The following is a 24,076-nucleotide window of genomic DNA, read 5'->3' on the forward strand; positions in this document are numbered from 1 at the left end:
CACTCTGCAAAAAAGGCTCGGTTTCAATTCTGGGAAGCAGGACAAAGGCACTGCTGCACCTGCAGCAAAAGCCTACAACACACACCACACCACCAACACCCGTGTCCCCTGCACCACACAAAACAAAGAGCAAAGGCAAACGGAAGACAAAACACACACCTCCCAGAACCAAAAACAAACCTCAGCAGCAGCAACAAGCCAAAAGGGAAAAAACTCTACCCCACCTCCCCTACGCTCAAAACGCAGCAATCTGACCACAGCCCCACATCCCACGACACCACACACACACATACCTACAGCCCCCCCCAACAATCCAATACATCAAACCTTGAAAACTATGCCCATTGCACTCCAAATACAAGCAAGCACAAAAAAGCACCCAAAACACAGCCACAAGCTCAACATCACACCCACCCACCACCCAAACCCAGCAGCCCCCACCTCTCAAAACCATACCTCGCTTGCACACCAGCACACACCACATCCTTCTCGGCCCCTAGGACATCACACGCTCAACCTCCAAGCCACGTCTACCTCTCCTCTTCCGCTGGGCCCCAACAACCAGCATGCAGCAACTCACCTCCACCTGCTACAAAACAAGCCACTTTTAGCAAACCCCCACCCATGCAATGCACGCCCCCCACCCGCCACCACTCTCCACCGCCCAACACTCCAAACCCCACCCACAGCCACCACAGAAATAACTCTCACCATTCCAGTACAATCCACACAACTCACCAGCTCAGCTACTCCAACGCACAACCACCAACCTGCAAGCCACATCTCCCACTCCTCTTCCTCTGCGCCCCAACCACCAGCACGAAGCAACCCACCTCCACCACCTACAAAACAAGACACTGCAAAAAAGCCCCACCCCTGCACACCACCACACCACACCCTCCAAGCACACCCACACCCCACCCACTAACTGAACCTCCCTTTCACCAGGCCCCCCTTGCAAAACGCATGGCAACAAACCCCCCTCCAACACCCCATCGAAACAACAACCCCGCAGCACCACACCACACATTACACCCACTGTCACACACAAAAACACACACACACACAAACCAAAACATCCCCAGAACACAGTCCACACTCCATTCAAAACACAACTACCACATCTAACCACTCTCTCACATTCAACTCCATACACCCCACCCCCAGCACACCACACTCACCAACACACTGCCATCCACACAACATAAAAACCACCCTTCACCTACTTCACCACCTCACAGCACACCTCCAAAAACACACGTCATCCATCTCCTCCTCACCAAACTGGCACGCACTCCAGCACAACAAACACATTACATCCCCCACACCCCCCCAACCACAAACAAACAAAACCGTCACCCCAATAAACACCAGGACCTCCCAAGTCCACCCACACCCCGCCAAACTACACCCACCGCCATCCCCCTAACACCAAACCTCCCTCCCCACAACATCCAACACAAGCACACACAAACTACTCCAACCCCACAAACCCTTTTACACTACACTGTCCAAAAACAAAGTTAATCAGTCTGCACAAAAGGCTTGGTTTCACTTCTGGGAGGCAAGACACAGCCACCAATGCACCTACACCACAGGCCTACAACACACACCAAACCACCAACACCCGTGTCCCCTTCAGCACCCGAAACAAACAGGAAAGGCAAGCAGAACACAAAACACACCCCTCCCAGAAGCAAAAACAAGCCTCAGCAGCAGCAACAATCCAAGCGGGCAAAACTATAACTCACCTCCCCTACACTCAACACACAACAAACTATCCAAAGCCCCACACCCCACTACACCACCTGCACATCTGCACAGCCCCCCAACAATCCGATACGTGAAACCTTCAAACCTCTACCCACTGCTCTCCAAATACACAGAACCACAAACAACCAGCCAAAGCAAGGCCAAAATCTCAACATCACAACCACCATCCACAAACCAGCCAGCCCCAAAAACCCCCACCTCTCAAAACCACACCTTGCTCGCACACCAGCACGCAACGTTTCCTCCCCTGCCCCTACACATCAATTGACCAACCTGCAAGCCACGTCGGCCTCTCCTCTTCTTCCAGGCCCCAGCAACCAGCTGCTGACCTCCACCTGCTGCAAAAGCAAACAGATCAAAAAAAACCCCTCTCCTGCAATACATCCCTCCACCCACCACCACTCTCCACCTCCCAACACTTCAAACCCCACCCATGCCCACCCCACAAATCATACTCACCCTTCCAATGCCATCCACCCACCTCAACAAATCAGCTGCACCAATGCACAGCCAACAAACTGTAAACCACATCGGCCCCTCCTCTTCCTCTGCACCCCAACAACGAGCACCTCACCTCCACCTCCCACAAAACAAGACACCTCTCAAAACCCCTACCCCTGCAATCCACACCCCCCACCCGCCACCACTCTTCACCTCCCAACACTCCAAACCCCACCCATGCCCACCACAAAAATCACACTCGCCATCCACAAAACTCACCAGCTCGCAAACTCCAACGCACACCCAACAAACTGCAAGCCACGTCTCCCACTCCTCTTACCGTGGCCCCCACAACCAGCACACCTCCACCTCCTACAAAACAAAACACTTTAGAAAACCCCTACACTCCACACCTGCCACCCACCACCATCCTCCACCTCCCAACACTCCAAACCCCACCCACACCCACCGCTACAATCATCATCACCATGCCACTGCCATCCGCAGAACTCAGCCCCTCACCGACACCAATGCACAGCCAACAAACTGCAAACCCCATCTACCCCTCCTCTTCCTCTGCCCCAACACACAGCACATAGCAACTCATTGCCACCTCCTACAGAACAAGACACCTGCAAAACCCCCCACCCCTCCACACCACACCCTCCGCCTACACCTCACCACACCCATCACACAAACACTAACTTGACCCCTCACTCAACCACATACACCCCACCCACTAGCCTAACCTCCCTCTCTCTAGCCCCCCTCACAAACAGCATAGCAAGCAACCCCCCCCCCACACTGCCTTCCAAGCACAACACCACAAGACACCGACCATCACAACAACGCACACAGACAAAAACATCCCCACCCCACAATCCACACTCCAATCAAAACACACATACCACCTCTAACCACTCTCCAACCTCCAACTCCACACACCCCTCCCCCCCCCCCCCACAATCACCACACCACACTCACCAACACACTACCATGCATACCCACCAGGAAACACAAAACCCACCCCTCACCTACTCAACAACCTCAAAGCAGAGGTCCAACCACACATGGCACCCATGCCTACCTCAAAAAACTGGAACACCCTGCAACACAACACCAACATCTCCACCCCCCCCCCCCCACCACAAATAAACAAAACCATTGCCCCAATACACATCCACACCCCACCAAACTATACCCACCCCCATCCCCTTAAAACCAAACCTCCTTCCCCACAACAGCCCACACAACCAGACACAAACTATTCCTACCCCACGGACCCTCCTACACTACACTGTCCAAAAAGAAAGATACTCACTCTACATAAAAGACTTGGTTTCAGCTCTGGGAGGCAGCACACAGGCACTGCCGCACCTGCAGCAAACACCAAGAAAACACACCAAACCACCAACACCCGTGTCCCCTCCACCACCCCAGACAAAAATAGAACCCAACCAAACACAAAACACACACCTCCCAGAGCCAAAAACAAACCTCAGCAGCATCACCAAGCCAAAAGGCCAAACTCTAAACCAACTCCCCTACACTCTAGACACAACACACTGACCAAAACCCCACACCCCAGTACACCACCCCCACAAATCCCATAGCTCAAACCCTGGACGCTATGCCCATTGCACTCCAAATACATGGAGCCACAACGAGCCAGCCAAAACAAGGCCATAACCTCAACCTCACAACCACCATCCACAAACCACCCAGCCCCACCAAGCCCCACCTCTCAAAACCATACCTCGCTTGCACACCAACAAACACCACTTCCTTCTCTGCCCCTACAACATCCAGAGGCTGCAGCAGAATGACCCAAGCACACCCAATCCCAAACAAACACCTCTGAGCTCCAAGGAGCACAGAGGCCAAGTGCCTACCTACCACAGCTGGACACCTTTTAAACTCCACCAACTGGGCGGGGCCATCACACAATCAGGACCTCAATCATCACGCCAATCAGGCACACCTGCCCACACAGCCACTCCAGCACAGAATCACAAGACAGCACCCAAAGCCTAACAGTATCACCTCCCACAGCAATGGGCCACACCAAGCAACCCCAACTTCTGCCTCAACAACTCAACAAAGCACCCCACCAGTAATCACAGCAGCCCACATTCCTACAAACACCCACCACCACCATCTTTCACACAGCTCCAAATCCACAACACCAAACACACTGAGATGCTACTTGCTTTTCTTCATCGTTGACTTTTTTTCCAACACATCCCAGACAAAACGTCATTGGCCCACTATAATCTCCAATCTGCCCACAACACTCACCTCCACGACAACTGTAACCTACATCCTAAGCCTAGCCCTAACCTACCCTTACAAATCTTCCTCAAGACACCCCACAAGACAAACCTACTCCTTACCTACAAGTATTCCAATAATTACATCTCTTACCATAACGACAACCCTAAACCCTACTTTTTCCCACAATCTAAACACGTACCCTCACAAGAACCCGGCAGCACTCCCCCTCACCCACACTTGACCCGCTAACCCGATTCCTCACCCGCACTCTCAACCTCACCACACCACTCGCCCCAACCCTAACTCAAACGAAAAATAGCCAACACGCCGCGCGACACTTCAATTTCTGTATATCGATTCCACGTAAACACTAAAATTGATACACCATCAGAAAGCGCATAATATCTTCTATATCCTCTCATCCCTATACCACCAATGGCCCTCTGCACAGGTCACCTCACAAACGCACTTACTATTGGCCTTACGCCACAATTTCTATCAAACACCAGCGTCCTGCACCATTGCTATGCTACTCACTGGCCCTCACCCTGGTAAAAACCTGGCAATGTCCAATCACACTTCAAATCCAAACGCACCGCAAGTCTATACGTGCGCCTGCCACTTTAAGACCCTACACCTACCAGCAGTCAGGTGCTTGATGAGGGCAGCCATTTTGAATCTCTCACTTCCTATATAAACACAGCAACTGCCTGGGAGAAGACCAGGGGGAGAAGCTATCTGGAGGAAACTCTTGCCGCTCTCATCTGCAGGTAAGACCACAAAACACAACGGGGGAGGCATGCTACACAATCCTCATCCTGCACAGCACCTAAAACTGCACCCTCATAGTAGGCGGGCTCACAGGCTGCTCCCACCACCACCACCCAACTCCCCAGGCCACAAAATGCCACGCTACAAACCACACTGACAATACGGTACACCCCCACAAAATAAAACTAATCCCACAGACTTCCACCTCTCCACCACCTGTACCTAACCCACGCACAACACAGCGCCCAAACGCTCTCAAAGCAGGGCCACCCACACAGAAAACACCCACGACTCCCTCACCGCAACACTCGCCCAACCCGAGCACCTCACTCTGCCCTCCACCCATTCTCTCTACCTAGCCACCTCCCGCACCCACAGCCACGGCTAACCCTACTCCCTAACCCTCACAGTAACCCCAACCTAAAGTCAAGTGAGCACACATTGCCACACCCTCATCCTAACCCGCACCCACTAGCACATTTTACACCGGATACCACACCCATTCCATCACCTACACACACACTCATTTCTCCATCCACTCCCTAGCCCTACGACTCACCCACACCCTAGCCAGCACCACAGCACATCTCTCTACCCACCCCCTAACCCACACACCAATTCATTGGCCCCACCACTCCCGAACCTAAACACTCACCCTAACCCCAACCACCACCACAATCCATACGGGCACATATTCCCCCAACCAAACCCTCTCACAAACCCAAACCCATCCAAACAATCACTCCTGAACCCACTCCCTAACACTAACAAACCACCCAACCCTAACCTGCACACACATTCATTCCAGCCATCATTCCCAACCCTCAACGCTCACCATAACTCAAACCCGGACCATCACACATTTTCCACCCACTCCGTCACCACGACCCATACGCAAACGGTAACACACACGCAACCACACCTCTACACCCATTCTCAAACCCTAACCTACGCCCACAATCATCTTTGCAACCACTCTGTAACCTTACCCATAACCCACGCTCACACTCACTTCTACACCTCCCCCCTCACCCTAACCCACCACCACATTCACTTTGACACGACTTCCATCACCCAAACCCAATCCCTACAGCGAAATTCAAACACGGCTCAACCCTCCACCCATTCCCTAACCCTAGCCCCTAGACAAACCCCAACCCACAGCCCAAACCATTTGCACACCCATTCCCTAACCCGTTCCCTAACTCCAGCATCAACCGCAACGCATCTCTGCACGCGCTCCCTCGCTCCTAGCCTAACCCTAACCAGCACCGCAATCCATTTCGACACCCGTCACCTCACCCTAACCCACACGCCAACCTACCCACAGGCCTACTCCATAACCCTTTCCAACGCCGTAACCCACACCTCAAACCACTCGTACACACATTCCCAAACTATATCTCTAACCCAAACCCAAACCCCCACACTTTTCTCAACCTCGTCCCTCTCCCTTTGCCTAACCCAAACACACACCCCAATCCACCGCTACACCCACTCCCTAACCCTTCCCCTCAGCCTAACCCACACCCCAAACCACGGATCAACCCATTCCATAACCCAAACATGAACCCCAAACCATTTCCACACCCACTCCTTAACCCCGTACCTAACCCCAACCTGAACCCCACTCCACTTCTACACCCACTCCCTACCCCTCGCCTAACGCTAACCCAACCCACAATATACTTCTCAAACCATTCACTAACCCTCTGCCTGACACAAACCTCAACCCCAAAGCATTAGTACACCCATTCCCTAACCCTCTCCCTAACGCCAGACTAAACCCCAAACCATGTCTACACCCACTCCCTAACCTTACCCACACTTCACTCTATCCACGGCCCTGTTCCCCAACCCTTTCCATCACCCTAACCCACACCCGAAACCACTTGTACACACATCCCCCAACTCTTTCCCTAACCCAAACCAAAAACCCCAAATTTTTCTCACCCTACTCCCTATCCCTTTGCCTATCCCAAACACACACCCCAATCCACACCCACACCCATTCCATAACCCTACCATAAACCCCAACCCACTTGCACATGCACTCCCAAACCCTTTCCCTAAGCCCAACCTGAACCCCACTCCATTACTGCACCCATTCCCTACCCTGTGCCTAACCCCAACCAAAACCACAATGTACTTCTCAAACCATTCCCTAACCCTCACCCTAACACTAATCCAAACGCCAATCCATTACTACACCCACTCCCTGACCCTTTCCCTAACCCCACACTACACGCCAAACCATACCTACACCCATTCCCTAACCCTTCACCCAACCACATAACACACCCCGATCCACCTCTGCACCTCTTCCCAAACCCCAAACCTTTGCCCAACCCTCACCTGCACCACAACCACCTTGCACACATCTTCCCAAACCCTAACCCACGCCCCAACGCACTTCTAAAACCGTTGCCCAACCATAACCCTTTGCCTAGCCCTAACCAACACCCACTCGTCAACGCGCTTCCTAACCTAAACACTCAGCCTAACCCAACCCGCACCGCAATCCGCTCGCGCACCTATTCCCTAACCTGAAAACCCCTCGCGAACCCTAACACACACTCCGGGGCACTCGTGCACCTCTACCCTAATCCTAACCCCCTCAATCACCCTAACCTGCACCCTGTCCACTTTTGGACCTGTTCCCTAACGCTAACTCCCTCCCTAAACCTAACAAGCACTCCCATGCACTTTTCTATCTATTACCTAACCCTAACCCCCTGCCTAACCCTAACCCGGACTCCTGCGCACGTGTGAACTCATTCCCTAACCCCCTGCCAACCCCTAACCTGGAACTCTCTGCACTCGCGCACCTGTTCCCTCACCTTAACCCCCTGCATAACTGGAGCCTGCACCCCTCTACATTCAAGCACCTACTATGTAAACTTAGCTGCCTACCTAAAACTAACCCACACCCCTCTGCACTTGTGCACCCGTTCCCTCACCCTAACCCCCTACCTAACCCTAACCAGTAGACCTGTACAATTGTACACCTGTTACCAAACCCTAACCTCCTGCCCAGCCCTAACCTGCACCCATTCCCTAACCCTCTTCCTAACCACAACCCACAACCCCATTCACCTGTACACCTATTCTCTAACCCAAACCCCCTGCCTAACCCTAACCAGCACCCCTCTGCACTTGCCCACCTGTTCATTGACCCAAACACATGCCTAACCCTACCTTGCAGCCCCCTATCCACTCGAGCACTCGTTCCCTAACCCAAACCCCCTACCTAACCATAACCCAGGCTCCTGTGCACTCGTGAACCCATTGCCAAACCCAAACCCCCCGCCTAACCCTAACCCGGACTCCTGCGCACTTCTGGACCTGTTCCCTAACCGTAAGCCCCTGCCTAACCCTAACCTCGACTCTGCCGCAATTGCGCACTCGTTCCCTAACCCTAACGCCCGGCCAAACCCTAACCCGGGCTCCAGTGCACTCGTGGACCCGTTCTCTAACCCCAACCCCCCGCCTAACCATAACCCGGACTCCTGTGCACTTGTGGACCCGTTCCATAACCCTAACCCCTGGACTAACCCTAACATGCACTCCTGCTCACTTGTGCACTCGTTCCTTAACCCGAACCCCCTGCCAAACCCTAACCGGGACTCCTGTGCACTTGTGGACCCGTTCCCTAACCCTATCCCCCTGCCTAACCCTAACCCGGACTCCAGCGCACTTGCGGACCTCTTCCCTAACCCTAACCCCCGGCCTAACCCTAAGCTGAACCGCCGTCCAGTTTTGGACCCGTTCCCTAACCCTAACCCCTGCCTAACCCTACCCTAGACTCCTCTGCACCTGTGGACCCGTTCCCTAACCCTAACCCCCGGCCTAACCCTAACCTGGACTCCTGCTCATTTCTGCACCCGTTCCCTAACCCTAACCCCAAGCCTAACCCTAACCCGGACTCCTGTGCACTTGTGGACCCCGTTCCCTAACCCTAACCCCCTGCCTGACCCTAACCCGGACTCCTGTGCACTTGTGGACCTGTTCCCTAACCCTAACCCTGGACTAACCCTAACCTGAACTCCTGTGCACTTGTGGACCCGTTCCCTAACCCTAACCCCTGCCTAACCCTAACCTGGACTCCTGTGCACCTGTGGACCCGTTCCCTAACCCTACCCCCTGCCTAACCCTAACCCGGACTCCTGCACATTTGTGGAATCGTTACCTAACCCTAACCCCCAGCCTAACCCTAACCCGGACTCCTGTGCACTTGTGGACCCGTTCCCTAACCCTAACCCCCTGCCTGACCCTAACCCGGACTCCTGTGCACTTGCGGACCCGTTCCCTAACCCTAACCCCCGGAATAAACCTAACCTGGACTCCTGTGCACTTGTGGACCCGTTCCCTAACCCTAACCCCTGCTCACTTGAGCACTCGTTCCTTAACCCTAACCCCTGCCTAACCCTAACCCGGACTCCTGTGCACTTGTGGACCCGTTCCATAACCCTAACCCCTGGACTAACCCTAACATGGACTCCTGCTCACTTGTGGACTCGTTCCTTAACCCTACCCCCCTGCCTAACCCTACCCCGGACTCCTCTCCACTTGTGGACCCGTTCCCTAACCCTATCCCCCTGCCTAACCCTAACCCGGACTCCAGTGCACTTGTGGACCTGTTCCCTAACCCTAACCCCCGGCCTAACCCTAAGCTGAACCCCCGTCCAGTTTTGGACCAGTTCCCTAACCCTAACCCCTGCATAACCCTAACCGAGACTCCTGTGCACTTGTGGACCCGATCCCTAACCCTAACCCCCTGCCTAACCCTAACCTGGACTCCTGCTCATTTGTGGACCCGTTCCCTAACCCTAACCCCCAGCCTAACCCTAACCCGGACTCCTGTGCACTTGTGGACCCCGTTCCCTAACCCTAACCCCCTGCCTGACCCTAACCCGGACTCCTGTGCACTTGTGGACCCGTTCCCTAACCCTAACCCCCTGCCTAACCCTAACCTGGACTCCTGCTCATTTGTGGACCCGTTACCTAACCCTAACCCCCAGCCTAACCCTAACCCGGACTCCTGTGCACTTGTGGACCCCGTTCCCTAACCCTAACCCCCTGCCTGACCCTAACCCGGACTCCTGTGCACTTGTGCACCCGTTCCCTAACCCTAACCCTGGACTAACCGTAACCTGGACTCCTGTGCACTTGCGGACCCGTTCCCTAACCCTAACCCCTCCCTAACCCTAACCTGGACTCCTGTGCGCTTGTGGACCCTAACCCTCACCCCTGCCTAGCCCTAACCCGGACTCTTGTGCACTTGTGGACCCGTTCCCTAACCCTAACCCTCGGACTAACCCTAACATGGACTCCTGCTCACTTGAGCACTCGTTCCTTAACCCTAACCCTAACCCTAACCGGGACTCCTGTGCACTTGTGGACCCGTTCCATAACCCTAACCCCTGGACTAACCCTAACATGGAATCCTGCTCACTTGTGGACTCGTTCCTTAACCCTACCCCCCTGCCTAACCCTAACCCGGACTCCAGTGCACTTGTGGACCCGTTCCCTAACCCTATCCCCCTGCCTAACCCTAACCCGGACTCCAGTGCACTTGCGGACCTGTTCCCTAACCCTAACCCCCGGCCTAACCCTAAGCTGAACCCCTGTCCAGTTTTGGACCAGTTCCCTCACCCTAACCCCTGCCTAACCCTAACCGAGAGTCCTGTGCACTTGTGGACCCGTTCCCTAACCCTAACCCCCTGCCTAACCCTAACCTGGACTCCTGCTCATTTGTGGACCCGTTCCCTAACCCTAACCCCCAGCCTAACCCTAACCCGGACTCCTGTGCACTTGTGGACCCCGTTCCCTAACCCTAACCCCCTGCCTGACCCTAACCCGGACTCCTGTGCACTTGTGGACCCGTTCCCTAACCCTAACCCTGGACTAACCCTAACCTGGACTCCTGTGCACTTGTGGACCCGTTCCCTAACCCTAACACCTCCCTAACCCTAACCTGGACTCCTGTGCGCTTGTGGACCCTAACCCTAACCCCTGCCTAGCCCTAACTCGGACTCTTCTGCACTTGTGGACCCGTTCCCTAACCCTAACCCCCGGACTAACCCTAACATGGACTCCAGCTCACTTGTGCACTCGTTCCTTAACCCTACCCCGCTGCCTAACGCTAACCCGGACTCCTGTGCACTTGTGGACCCGTTCCCTAACCCTATCCCCCTGCCTAACCCTAACCCGGACTCCAGTGCACTTGCGGAACTGTTCCTTAACCCTAACCCCCGGCCTAACCCTAAGCTGAACCCCCGTCCAGTTTTGGACCCGTTCCCTAACCCTAACCCCTGCCTAACCCTAACCCGGACTCCTGTGCACTTGTGGACCCGTTCCCTAACCCTAACCCCCTGCCTAACCCTAACCTGGACTCCTGCTCATTTGTGGACCCGTTCCCTAAAACTAACCCCCAGCCTAACCCTAACCCGGACTCCTGTGCACTTGTGGACCCCGTTCCCTAACCCTAACCCCCTGCCTGACCCTAACCCGGACTCCTGTGCACTTGTGGACCCGTTCCCTAACCCTAACCCTGGACTAACCCTAACCTGGACTCCTGTGCACTTGTGGACCCGTTCCCTAACCCTAACCCCTCCCTAACTCTAGCCTGGACTCCTGTGCGCTTGTGGACCCTAACCCTAACCCCTGCCTAGCCCTAACCCGGACACTTCTGCACTTGTGGACTCGTTCCCTAACCCTAACCCCCGGACTAACCCTAACATGGACTCCAGCTCACTTGTGCACTCGTTCCTTAACCCTACCCCCCTGCCTAACGCTAACCCGGACTCCTGTGCACTTGTGGACCCGTTCCCTAACCCTATCCCCCTGCCTAACCCTAACCCGGACTCCAGTGCACTTACGGACCTGTTCCCTAACCCTAACCCCCGGCCTAACCCTAAGCTGAACCCCCGTCCAGTTTTGGACCCGTTCCCTAACCCCTGCCTAACCCTAACCCGGACTCCTGTGCACTTGTGGACCCGTTCCCTAACCCTACCCCCCTGCCTGACCCTAACCCGGACTCCTGTGCACTTGTGGAATCGTTCCCTAACCCTACCCCCCTGCCTAACCCTAACCCGGACTCCTGTGCACTTGTGGACCTGTTCCCTAACCCTAACCCCGGATTAACCCTAACCTGGACTCCTGTGCACTTATGGACCCGTTCCCTAACCCTAACCCCTGCCTAACCCTAACCCGGACTCCTGTGCACTTGTGGACCCGTTCCCTAACCCCCAGACTAACCCTAACATGGACTCCTGCTCACTTGAGCACTCGTTCCTTAAGCCTACCCCCCTGCCTAACCCTAACCCGGACTCCTGTGCACTTGTGGACCCGTTCCCTAACCCTACCCCCTGCCTAACCCTAACCCAGACTCCAGTGCACTTGTGGACCCGTTCCCTAACCCTAACCCCCGGCCTAACCCTAAGCTGAACCCCCGTCCAGTTTTGGACCTCTTCCCTAACCCTAACCCCTGCCTAACCCTAACCTGGACTCCTGTGCACTTGTGGACCCGTTCCCTAACCCTAACCCCCTGCCTAACCCTAACCTGGACTCCTGTGCACTTGTGGACCCGTTCCCTAACCCTAACCCCCTGCCTCAACCTAATTCGGACTCCTGTGCACCTGTGGACCTGTTCCCGACCCCAACCCCCCGGCCTAACCCTAACCTGGACTCCGGCCCACTTGTGGACCTGTTCCCTAACCCCCTGCCTAACCCTGAGCTGAACCCCCATCCAGTTTTTGACCCGTTCCCTAACCCTAAGCCCCTGCCTAACCCTAACCTGGACTCCGGCCCACTTGTGGACCCGTTCCCTAACCCTAACCCCCTGCCTAACCTTAAGCTGAGTCCCCGTTCTGTTTTGGACCTGTTCCCTAACCCTGACCTCCTGCCTAACCCTAACCCGGACCCCTGTGCACTTGTGGACCTGTTTCCCAAACCTAACCTGGACCTCTGTCCACTTGTGGACCTGTTCCCTAACCCAGATCCAGATTCACCTCTGAACCCGTTTCCTAACCCTAACCTTTTCCTAACGCTAACTTTCACCCCAATGTACTTGTGGACCAGTTCCCTAACTGTTTGCCTGACCCTGTCTACGGTTTGGTAGCGCAGAACGTGGTGTGTGTCTCTGCCTAGCTGCTTGTCTTCCCACGCGCTCTCCCACTGGTGCTGCGGATGCCTCATCCAGGGTCTGTATGTGTTTCTGTTTGTCTCGTCCTCCAAGTTGCTGTAGCCTTTTCCCAGGAAAAACAGAGCTTGCAGGAGACCTGTCTTTGCACATCTAATTTGCTTCCCTTCCTCGCAAGGAGAGAGCTGTGCCTGCAACCTTGCAGCTATGGGTGGCGGGCTAAGAAATAAAAAGTTGCCCGTGACGTCCCGGCAGGCAGGGTCTGCTGCTCTCAGTGCCGTGAGGCCTCTCAGCTGTTAACAGTGGCAAGTGTCTTGCTGTGTTTTGTCTATGTCTGTGTGCAGAGGAGTCACCTTGCCAAGGCTTCAAGCACCGGAGGTGAGATGAAGAGCCGCACCGATGGCGGAGGAGGAAATGGGCAGCTGTCTCGTGAGGTCCCAGTTTGTGTGGTGTGAGGCCTCTGCCCCTGTGATGTCACCTGTGTGGAGCCTGTGGTGGGTGTGAGCTTCCTTGGCGAGGTGTGAGGTCTTTGTCTTTCTGTCTGACCACTTGTTCTATTGTGTTTCCAGGAGCTGTTGTGTGTGTATTGTTGCAGGTCATACTCTGTGGACGGTGGCTACTGTGATGCTTCATGTTTTGAGTGCCTGTGACTATCCAGCTCCGCAAGGCCTCAGACAAGCCTTTGAGAGCTTGCGTAGTGAGTAGGGGAACTGGATGTGGGTGGTGGAGGCTGAGAGAAGAGCTTTCCCTGTCTCTGCCTTTGTGCTTGTGCATCCCCTCTTTGGGCTGACAAGCTTTCAGTGCCTTTCTCAGAAGACTGCGTGTATTTTGCAGCGGAGGATGGGTGCAGGGAGTTTGGTGCCACGCTGATGGAAGATGAAGGAAAACAATACTTAATGGTGCGTGTGGTTAGACTGGGGAAGTGGGGTGGTGAGCATTGGTTGCCCTAGGCTTTTTTGGGTGAGGGGGGAAACCCCTAATGTCTGATACGCAGTGTCTCGAGCTTCTCATTTCCACCAGGGTGTTGCCCTCCTGGCTTGCCACACAGACTGGCTGGTCTAAGCCTGGGTTGGGTTTAGGCTGCCTGCGAGTCCTTGTTCTTTTGTAAAGGCTGAAAATAGCCTTTAAGTATACAGCTGGTTTCAGGGTTTGCCCCTGGCACGTGGGTGCCGATCTTGCCCTGGAGTTAGCTCAGTCAGCGCAGCAGGTGCTGGTGTCCCCTGCCTGTGCTGCCACTGGCCTCCTTTCAGACCTGGGAACTGCACTTTCTTCTCTCTCTCTCTGGATTTGTCACTGGTGTTTCTTCCTAGTGTGATACCTAAAATCACTGCAACACTTTGTATTCTTCCTTTGCTTTTCCCAGACCTGGAAAGAGGACCATGTTGGCACCTAAATTGATGCCCCGCTGGGCGGACGAGCTTGACTGTGCCCTGCCTACCGTGTCTGGGGGGGTTGGCTGTGTGCTGCTTCTGCAGCCCCGGGCAGGGGTGGGGGTGGGGGGAAGGGAGGTGTCTTCACGTTACCACTATGAGAGAGGACTGCTCTTCCATGTAAAAATTGCTTGTTGTTTTGGGGTGATACCAATGTTGGGACCGTGAGCGGAGGTGACCCGAGGTACAGGTACAGAGCCCTAGAGCCACAACGTCTTGGGAGGTGGAGGACACCGGTGACTGGCCACCGATGGTGACTTCTGGGTCACCTGGAAGGAGGCCTCTGCCCCTATGCTGGACTTGTGTGCATCAGCAGCCTGTGCAGTGAGTAACATGTTACTCGGGGCAGTGCGGGATTGTGTTTCAGTGCGGCAGTTGTTTGCCCGTTGCCCTTCTGTTTGGGAGTGAAGTTAGCTCTGCGCCCTCAGGAGGTGCCCGTGTAGCCTGTGCAGAGAGAAAGGCAATTGGGGATGAGGCTGGGATGGAGAAGGAGCAGAATTATGCCAGGTTGGGGGACTGTTGTCTCTAAGGGGTGAGGCTTCTCGCATGTCTAGAGGGGTGTGTCTTGGCCAGGCCCTGCTTGGGGAGGAGCGGTTACCTGGGTGGGTGGGCTGGGACTTGTACTCGGTGGTCCCTTCTTCTGTTAACTTGTGCCCTTTGCGGTGCATGGCCTGTTCTGTCCCTCGCAGGATCCTGGCCCGGGCGCACGGAAATGAATGCCGGTTCAAGGACTGGAGCCGAGCAGTGCCCATGCAGGCGGAAGCAGGAGGATTTGAACGCTGTGAGGTGTGTGGGCGGCCGGTCCCTAACCCGACCCCAAGCCCGGATTTATTTGCGCACCCTTTCCCTAACCTGCACCAGTACTCATTGGCAAACCTGTTCCCTAAGCCTTTGCCTCACCGTAGCCTAGACCCGGATTCATTTGCGGACCCATTCCGTACCCCGAACCGACACCAGACTCATCGGTGAACCCGTTCCTTAACAGTAACCTGGCCCCATATTCATTTTAGAACCCGTTCTGTAATGCTAACTGGTTCCCTAACCATAATCCAGAATGAGACTCATGTCTGGAGCTGTTCTCTCACTGTAACCCTTTCCCTGACTCAAATGCAGACCTGAGCTTTTTTCTACACCCATTCTCTAACCCTAGCCCATGCCCTGACTCAGTTGAGGACCCATTCTGTAACGAACATGCACCCCAACCCTACCCTGCACTAAGACACATACGTGGACCTGAAGGAGACAACCAACATGGGTCCAGTCTGCTATTTTGGTTGTGAGCGAGTCATGTAGCCAGCTCATGACCTTGCTGTTACAGACTGGTTTAAACTAGTTTTTTCCTGCAGGAACAAGTTGAAGACACGTGCAGACTTGCCCGCGTCGCAGAGAATGTTGATCGGTTTCTACTGTTGCTATGCTTATGACGTCACATTTTCTCTATTACCCCCTCGCTGCCTATGTTCAGAGTCAAACCTCATGGCAAAATTCTGAAATCGTGTACGATGCTGACCAGGAATACTTCTTCTATGACACTAAGTCTTGACACTTGAATTGGCCTGTTTGTTTGAGCCTCTGCCCAAGGAACCTGGGGATGAAGTTTTCCCCCGCAGTTTTCTGCTGTCCGAAGTGGGATGCAGCGGAGCACTGAGTTGGCACCTTGAAGAGTCTGGAGACACAACCGACAGCCACGGCACCAACATTTGGAGGTATGAGGTCCTCCTTAAAGAATCTCGCTTAACGAGTCTCAGCGTGGCCTAGCCTGGACGAGTAACGTCTTTGTTGCGGTAAGCGTTACGTTACGTTTATAACTATAAGAGTTTATTTTATCTGACTGACTGCAAGACACTTTATTTCAAATGGACTGACGTGGCATCCCTGACAGGCACGCTGTTCGGATTTTGTTGGGGGACGCCGAGACTTTTCTCTGTCGATCCCTTTTGCTCACTAGCCTCGAACAGTCTGTCCTGATTGCTCTGATTGACATTTGAGAGATGGTCTTGTGTCCTTCCCTTGTGTCTGGTTCACGGGCAGCCGCCCCAAGTTGGCCGCTTGCGAGCCAATCTTGAAAGCAAGGGCTCGTGTTCCAGTTTGTGCATTCCTTTTGTGTCTCTGGCACCGGGCATCGCTCTGACGAACCCGTTTCCCCTTTCTCTTGTGTGTCTGCTAAATCTCTCCTAGTTTTGCTACATTATCCTGGCAGTGGGTCAAGGATCCTCTTGGCCAGCCCCAACAACACCTTTGGGGTAGATGTGTAAGGAATACGGAACTTGGGTCCAAGGAAGCAAAAGCGCTTAGTTAAATTGGCCCACGCTCGCAATGGTTACGCCTGTGAAAACCGTGGCTTACAGTTTCCGGACACAGGAACCTTTGCTTCCGATAAATTAAATCGCCCGAGGGGATTCTTAGAAGTCCCGAAGCCAACACACATGACATATTGGCACCTCTGGTATACTGAAGCTTTGGGAAGAAAACAAAAATATCTTGCGACTAGTCTCAGAGACTCTAATGATACCTTACGGCAATTGGCTACATTAAAGGAGCAAAAATTGGCTCCGCCTCCTATGAAAGAGAGAACCCCGAGTGCTCCACCCGCTCCCAATTGGCCTCCAACATATACAAACCTTTACCCTAGTATTCCGGTGCCCAACGTTACCTGCAGCCAACAAGATACAGAAAACCTACTGGATTCCTGGGTACCTAGTCCGGTTCCTCCGCCTCCTGGCCAAATAGTCTACCCTGCTCCTCCTGCTGCTGCAGCTCGCTGTTCACCCAGAGAGCCACCAGCAAGCCTGCTTTCTCCCCCAGCTCCAAGTAATTGAGACTCCAATGATGATTACCTACCTAGTATGTGAGAAGTTAATAAAAATTTAAAGTCTGATTTAAGGCCCTTACACGAGGTGAAGAGGTTCAAATGGCCAGACTGTAACAAGGCTATATGCCAAAGAGGGAGGAAGATTGATTGTGACCACCTTCAGAGACCCGCGGTACGTTAAATCAACCGCTGTCTGCCCATTGCGACAACAGTTGCCTCAAATACCAGGAGGCCAACGGACTGTAGTTCATGTCCCTCGGACTGCTAGCGATCTCCCCAGCTTTTGTAATACCTTTCCAAAACTCAGAGAAAGCCCTGCTGATGTTAGAGATAAGTTGCACCCAGTCTTTAGTATGTACCATCCCACGGTGTCTCTGGTAAACTGGCTCTTAAATAGTCTGTTAAATGCAGAACAGAAATTACTCCTAATGGAAAAAACTAGGAATATCCCGGATGGCACCCCTTCGCCACCAGAATGCTCGCAATAAGGCAGAAAATCTAGGACGGCAAAATTTGGAAAATGCTAGAGCTACTTTGCTCAATGCCATGACCAGAGTAGCTCAGACTCATGTCGATTGGACAAAAGTAGAACTTTGCACACAGAATCCTGACAAGCCTCCCACCGACTTTCAAAATTAACTTTGTGCAGCCATCCAAAGACATGCCGGCATTGATCCTGCTGCAGACAACATGCACGGGTTGATAGTTACCGCCTATTTACAGAATTTACGGCCAAAGTGACAAGCAAAATTACAGCAGTTGGTTGGAGGCTGGAAATAAAAAACACACGACTGAAATTGTTCAGGCATCTATCAATTGCTGGGAACAACAGCAGGCGGAAAACAAAAAAAGAACAGAACTGACGACTACCCTAATGGCTGTAAATATTCAAATTTTAGACCAAATATGGCAAACTGATCCTGGCCCACACGCCCAACCTCGCGCTGACTTTTATCGCGCGGCCCCAATGTCCGATCAGAGCTCTCACCCAACTTTTAGCTGCAGACCAAGTGCACCTCCTTTTCAGCAGACAAGGTTCCTTGGGTGAATTTGATATCTTTTATGAGACCAACCCAAATGGTTGGAGCATAGTTATTACGCCAGCTTTCGGGTTTGAAAACCCTTCGTCAGGCCTATTTAAATCTGCCCTCTGATCACACCCAAAATTTTCTGCTCTTGTTCTCTACAGACCCTGACAATAACCAAAGTGATAGAGACTCCTCCAACTCTCCATCTCTTGCGGATGTTCCCGAGTCCTTGCGGACTTCCCACCTCAATGAAACGGGGAAACTGTCGAACATGGACCCAGTTCATTTAACATATAACGCACGCAAACCTTGTCCTGCCATCGATCAGTATCCTTTGTGCCGTGAAGCTGACGAAGGTATTGCCCTGGGGGTTGATGCTCTTTTGCAGCAGGCTGTTTTAATCCCAACTCGCTCTCCCTGTGACACTCCTATCCTATCTGTCACAAAGGCAGGGAAAACAGATGAGCATGGGAAACCTGTGTATTGTGTTGACCGAGATTTGAGAAATCTAAATTTCCAGTTTGGGGACCCTTCTCATCCTGTTGTGCCTAATCCCTCTTCCATCCTGAGCATGACTCCTGCCTCCGCTACTGTTTTTGTTTTCTGTTGATTTATGTTCTGCCTTTTTCTCCATCCCAGTACACCCTGACTCCCGACTTTCTTTTTGCGTGTAGCGACTAAGGAAGGCAGTATACGTGGACACATTTTCTTCAAGGGTTTACTGAAAGCCGTTGTATATTTTCTCAAGTGTTAAACAAGGCTTTACATACTATATTTTCGCCTTGTAACTCGGGACTTAGCCAGTATATTGATGATCTTATGGGTGCGTCAGAGGCTGAAATTGCCAGTGGTACAGATACCATTCAGCTGCTGAAAAGTTTTGCCCAACAAGGTCACAAAGCTTCTCAAGCTAAGTAGCAGTTTGGTCACAATGTATATATCTAGCCCATTAAGTCTCCAAAGGACATAGACATCGAACTGCATATCGCATTTCTGCTGTTCTGTCTCCCCCCAGACCCACTACCAAGAAGCAGCTCAGAGAATTTTTCGGCTCTGCATCTTGTTGTTGGCGGTGGATACCTACCTTTTCTGTACCAGCTAAACCGGGAAACCAGCTTACTAAGGATGATTCTCCTAAGAACCCTGTGCTACAGAGCGAGCACCACGAACAACCCTGCGTTACCCTACAAACTGCACGAGTCTCTGCAACAGCAGTGGGACACCCTGACTCTGGTAAACCCTTTGCAGGATACTGTCGTGAAAGAGAAGGTGTTGCTACCGCAGTCCCAACCCAACCTTTGCGTTCTTCTTATACACCACGTGCTTACTTTTCTTCCTTGCTTGACCCTGTTGCTCGAGGATGTCCACCTTTGTTTGCGTCCTGTCCCTGCTGCTGCATTGCTTTTAGAAAAATCAGCAGCTACGCTTTTAGGATCTCCTGTTACCCTTGCTATTCCCCATGCTGTCTCTGCCTTGTTAAATCGTGGGAAAACTCAACAATTGTCCTCTCTGAGGTTATCTTCTGACGAACGCGCTATTATTGCTGCCGATTAATGTTACTGCTGTTCGTGATAATGTTTTAAACCCTGCTTCTCGTTTACCTGCACCGCACGATGGAGATACTCGCTTGTTAAATCAGGACTGCATTACTCAGACAGATCAGGTATTTACCGTGTCCAGATCTCACAGATACACCTCTAGTTAACCCTGATTGCATTTCTTTTGCAGATGGCTCATGCAAAAGAGACGCGACTGGGCAACTTTGCGCTGGTTTGGCCGTACGTTCACCCCATACAGTCATTGAAGCTCACAGTCTTCCTGGTATCCGGCGCGCACAACCCACTGAACTAATAGCTTTAACCCGTGCTTGTATTGTAGCTGACAATAACTCTGTTACTATTTATGCGGATTCCCATTATGCCTTTAAAGCGTGCCATTCCACAGGTCAGATTTGGAAGCATCGTGGATTCCTTACCTCGTCTGGGTCTCCTATTCCTCACGCTCCTTCAACTAATGCCTTGCTGGATGCTATTTTCCTCCTGAAACCATTTTGTGTTCCGCACTGTAAAGGTCATACAGGAGGTTTGCATGATGTGAGCAAAGGAAATCCTTGTGCAGAGAAACATGCGCAGCATGCAGCGCTCGATGGTACCTCACTTGCCATTCCCTTTTGTCTAGTCCTTGATCTCGTAACCTCTAACGTGTCTCTTCTCCAGGATGCAGCTCCAGAATCCGAAAAACACGTGTGGCTGTCTGCCGGGGGTATCTTACATTCAGAGACCTTGTGGAAGTCTCGTGACGGGTGCATCATTCCCCCTAAAACCCTTGTCCCTCATCTTGCAGGCACGTCCCATGAAATGGGATGTGCGTGCAAAAGCGGGGTAGGAAAAAACATTTTAACATACTAGTATGCACCCCCTATACATGCACAAGCGAAAAGGATCTCACAAACTTGTGCGATATGCTTGCAACATGGAATTAGGCAACCCACATATGTCCAGGCTACTGCCACTCCCTGGTCTTATGGACCATTTCAAAACTTACAAGTAGATTTCGCTGATTTACTGCCTAGCAAATGGTTCAAGCATGTCCTTGTCATTGTGTGTTGCTTCAGTGGGTGGACAGAAGCTTCCCACACAAGAAGAGCAGATGCAGGCTCTGCAGCAAACACAGTAATGACTGAATTGATTCCACGATTTGGCCTACCGCTTACAATACATTCAGATCAGGGACCGCATTGTACTTCTCAAATCCAAAAGATTTTTAGCAAAGCTTTAGGAGTTTCAGGCCAATTTCAGACACCCTATCATCCAGCAAACTCAGGGAAGGTACGACGCGTTAACCGAGATATTTAAATTACCCAAACTTAGGAAGCCGACGTAACTTTATGGCCCTGACATTCTTCCGATTGTGCTACTGCGCCTCAGGAACATGCCTAGTATAAAACATGGCCCTACGCCATGTGACATTTTATTTGGTAGACCTATGAACGTGGGTTTAACCCCTGTCCAAGAGATTAAAGCAGTAGATCTGTTAGAAGGTCATGACAGTGTGTTCAGTTATAGCAAAGGACTCATGAAGACTGTCAAAACTTTGTTTCCACAGGTCATTGCAGCTTTACACATTCCAACTGCTGTTCCCTGCCATGGTTGGACACCTGGCGATTGGGTCCGAGCAAAGGAATGTTCCCAGAAGGACTGCCTGCAACCTGGACGGACTGGACCCCATCAAGTCTTGCTGGCCACTAATACTGCCGTAAAGGTGGATGGAAATTCCGCCTGGATACATGCATCTCATTGCAGAAGGACATTAATGCCAAACAAAGAAGAAGAAATCAAGCCAAAACCAGCCCTGTCGCAATTAGATCACACTCAAACGGAAACTGAGGAATAAGGTCTCCAAGAAACGAATGAGGATACCCCTCACCTTGCTGAGCCCCCGCACAACTATAACCTTTGTCCTAGAAGACAAGCCAAGGAAAGGTAACTGATCACTGTTATTTATGTCAAGGTGACCTCATAGACAATGAAAGCCCGAAGTATCGTCTGCAGAGGCAAGCCAAGCAATGCTTGCCACCATGACGGCTAAGTTCATTATGGCTGCAGTTCTACTTAATTTAGCCGTATTAGGTGCCCCTAACGTATACCTAGGTCTGCCGCAGAAGGTATCAGTAGCCCGACACGTCGCAGATTGCTGGGTGTGTGGTCTTAGTCCTAGGGCTTGTAGCAAAGGATTCCTTATGATACCTCGCCCCTTGAGTGTAGAAAACTGTGCAGCGGGCAGACCCAAACGATGCCACTTGGACTGATGCAAAGTACCTTTTGGTGATTCTTTTACAGGGAGAATTGTGTTGGGCACGCAACTATTCCGAGCCAAATTTTGATTCCGTGGGAAACAGTAGCTGTTAACATTTTGATACGGGACGAGGAGTGCGGATGAACGGTCATACTACAGAGAGAACGTGGTGCCAAAGTTTTCATGGATGGTATGGGCCAAATAACTGCACTAGCAGAACTGGTGCAGTATCCTGCACACCAGTGAAGTGGTCACATGTCGCCATATTGGAATGTTTAAATTTAGGAGGGCATTGCTATAGACATGGCACCATAAAGTCAGCATCTCCTGACAGTTTGGAAAGGCCGTCTCCTATTGGAGCTCAGTTTACCCGAGACTGTTATGAAGGCTCTTTCAGTAATAACCAGGCCCTGCCAGGAACCTACCGGGTGTGCGGGACTAAAGTCTACCATCAGGTACTGCCACAGTGGTCCGGATACTGTTATGTCGCCTGACTAACCCCTCCGGCCTGAGCTAGAAACGTTCTGCCTCCAGGGCATCCCCGAAATGAAATAGAAAGCCCCGAGCAAGCAGATTGAGAACAGCATGCGCTAGCTACCCTTGAAACTTATACAAATCCTGTCACCTTGGGACAATTACTAGGCTGTTCTGTAGCAGGAATAAGTCCACCAATTACCGAGCCGGCGATCTCCTGTTTGGGGAGACATACCGTACGACTACAAGCGGCAGTCGAAATATGGGCGCTAGAAACTGAAACTGCCACAGCCAGTCTGGGAAACGCTATGAAGAGCATAGGCCGACATCAAGATACTTTACGACTACTGCTTATGCAGAACCGATTAGCCCTAGACTATGTTTTAGCATCGGAAGGGGATGCCCGTGCTGCAATAGGCCAATAAGTGTTGCCCTTATGTAAATAGTACCTTTGAATTAGTAGAAAATCAAGTTAATAATGGGATGCTTCATGCTGCAAAAGCTGCTGAAGCAGCCTTTGTTCCCAAAGATTATTCAGTACACTGGTTGGAGTGGTTAGATCCTAGGGGATTATTCCAAGGTCTGCTTGGGAAAATAATATCTGCTTTGTGTATGGTTTATATTTTAGGATTAAGTTTGTATGTGATTGTGCAACTAGTTTTCTACTGCACAAAGTTGTGTGTTAGAAAGGCTGAACACACTATCTCATCTGGGGCCAAAGATACGATTGGAAACATGATGTTAGAACTGAGCAATAATTAAATAGAGCAAGAGAAACTATGGACAGACCTGTGCCAAATATAAATATAGTGATGCTCCTTTGGAAGGAGCAAAGGGGGGAAATGAACGGGAAAACAATATGGTTCCAGTCTGCTATTTTGCTAGTCAGCGAGTCATGTAGCCCGGTCATGACTTTGCTGTTACACGCTGGTTTAAAGTGGCGTGTGTCTCCAGGAACAAGTTGACGACATGCGCAGACCTGTCTGTGTCGTGGCTCAGGTCGATCGGTTATTACTGTTGCTATGCTTATGACGTCACGATTTCTATAGAACCCACGTACTGCCTGTGTTCAGAATCGGGCCTCATGGCAAAATTCTGGTTTTGTGTATGCCGCTGATCAGGAAGGCTTTCTTTA

General features: G+C 52.1%; 1 protein-coding gene across 1 annotated transcript in view; it reads left to right on the forward strand.

The window, feature by feature from the left end:
• Positions 1–23,721, forward strand: part of LOC132249807 (zinc finger protein 93-like) — a 47,812-nt gene extending 24,091 nt beyond the window's left edge. Inside the window, exons 6-13 of the mRNA XM_059725478.1 lie at positions 5,192–13,896; positions 13,972–14,099; positions 14,237–15,156; positions 15,522–15,618; positions 16,179–16,616; positions 18,834–19,028; positions 19,688–22,154; positions 22,512–23,721. The gene's annotated coding sequence lies outside the window, so the exon portion shown is untranslated. The remainder of the gene's footprint in view (positions 1–5,191; positions 13,897–13,971; positions 14,100–14,236; positions 15,157–15,521; positions 15,619–16,178; positions 16,617–18,833; positions 19,029–19,687; positions 22,155–22,511) is intronic.
• Positions 23,722–24,076: the final 355 nt, after the last annotated feature.

The sequence above is a fragment of the Alligator mississippiensis genome, chromosome 1, assembly GCF_030867095.1.
Source record: "Alligator mississippiensis isolate rAllMis1 chromosome 1, rAllMis1, whole genome shotgun sequence".
Taxonomy (NCBI): domain Eukaryota; kingdom Metazoa; phylum Chordata; order Crocodylia; family Alligatoridae; genus Alligator; species Alligator mississippiensis.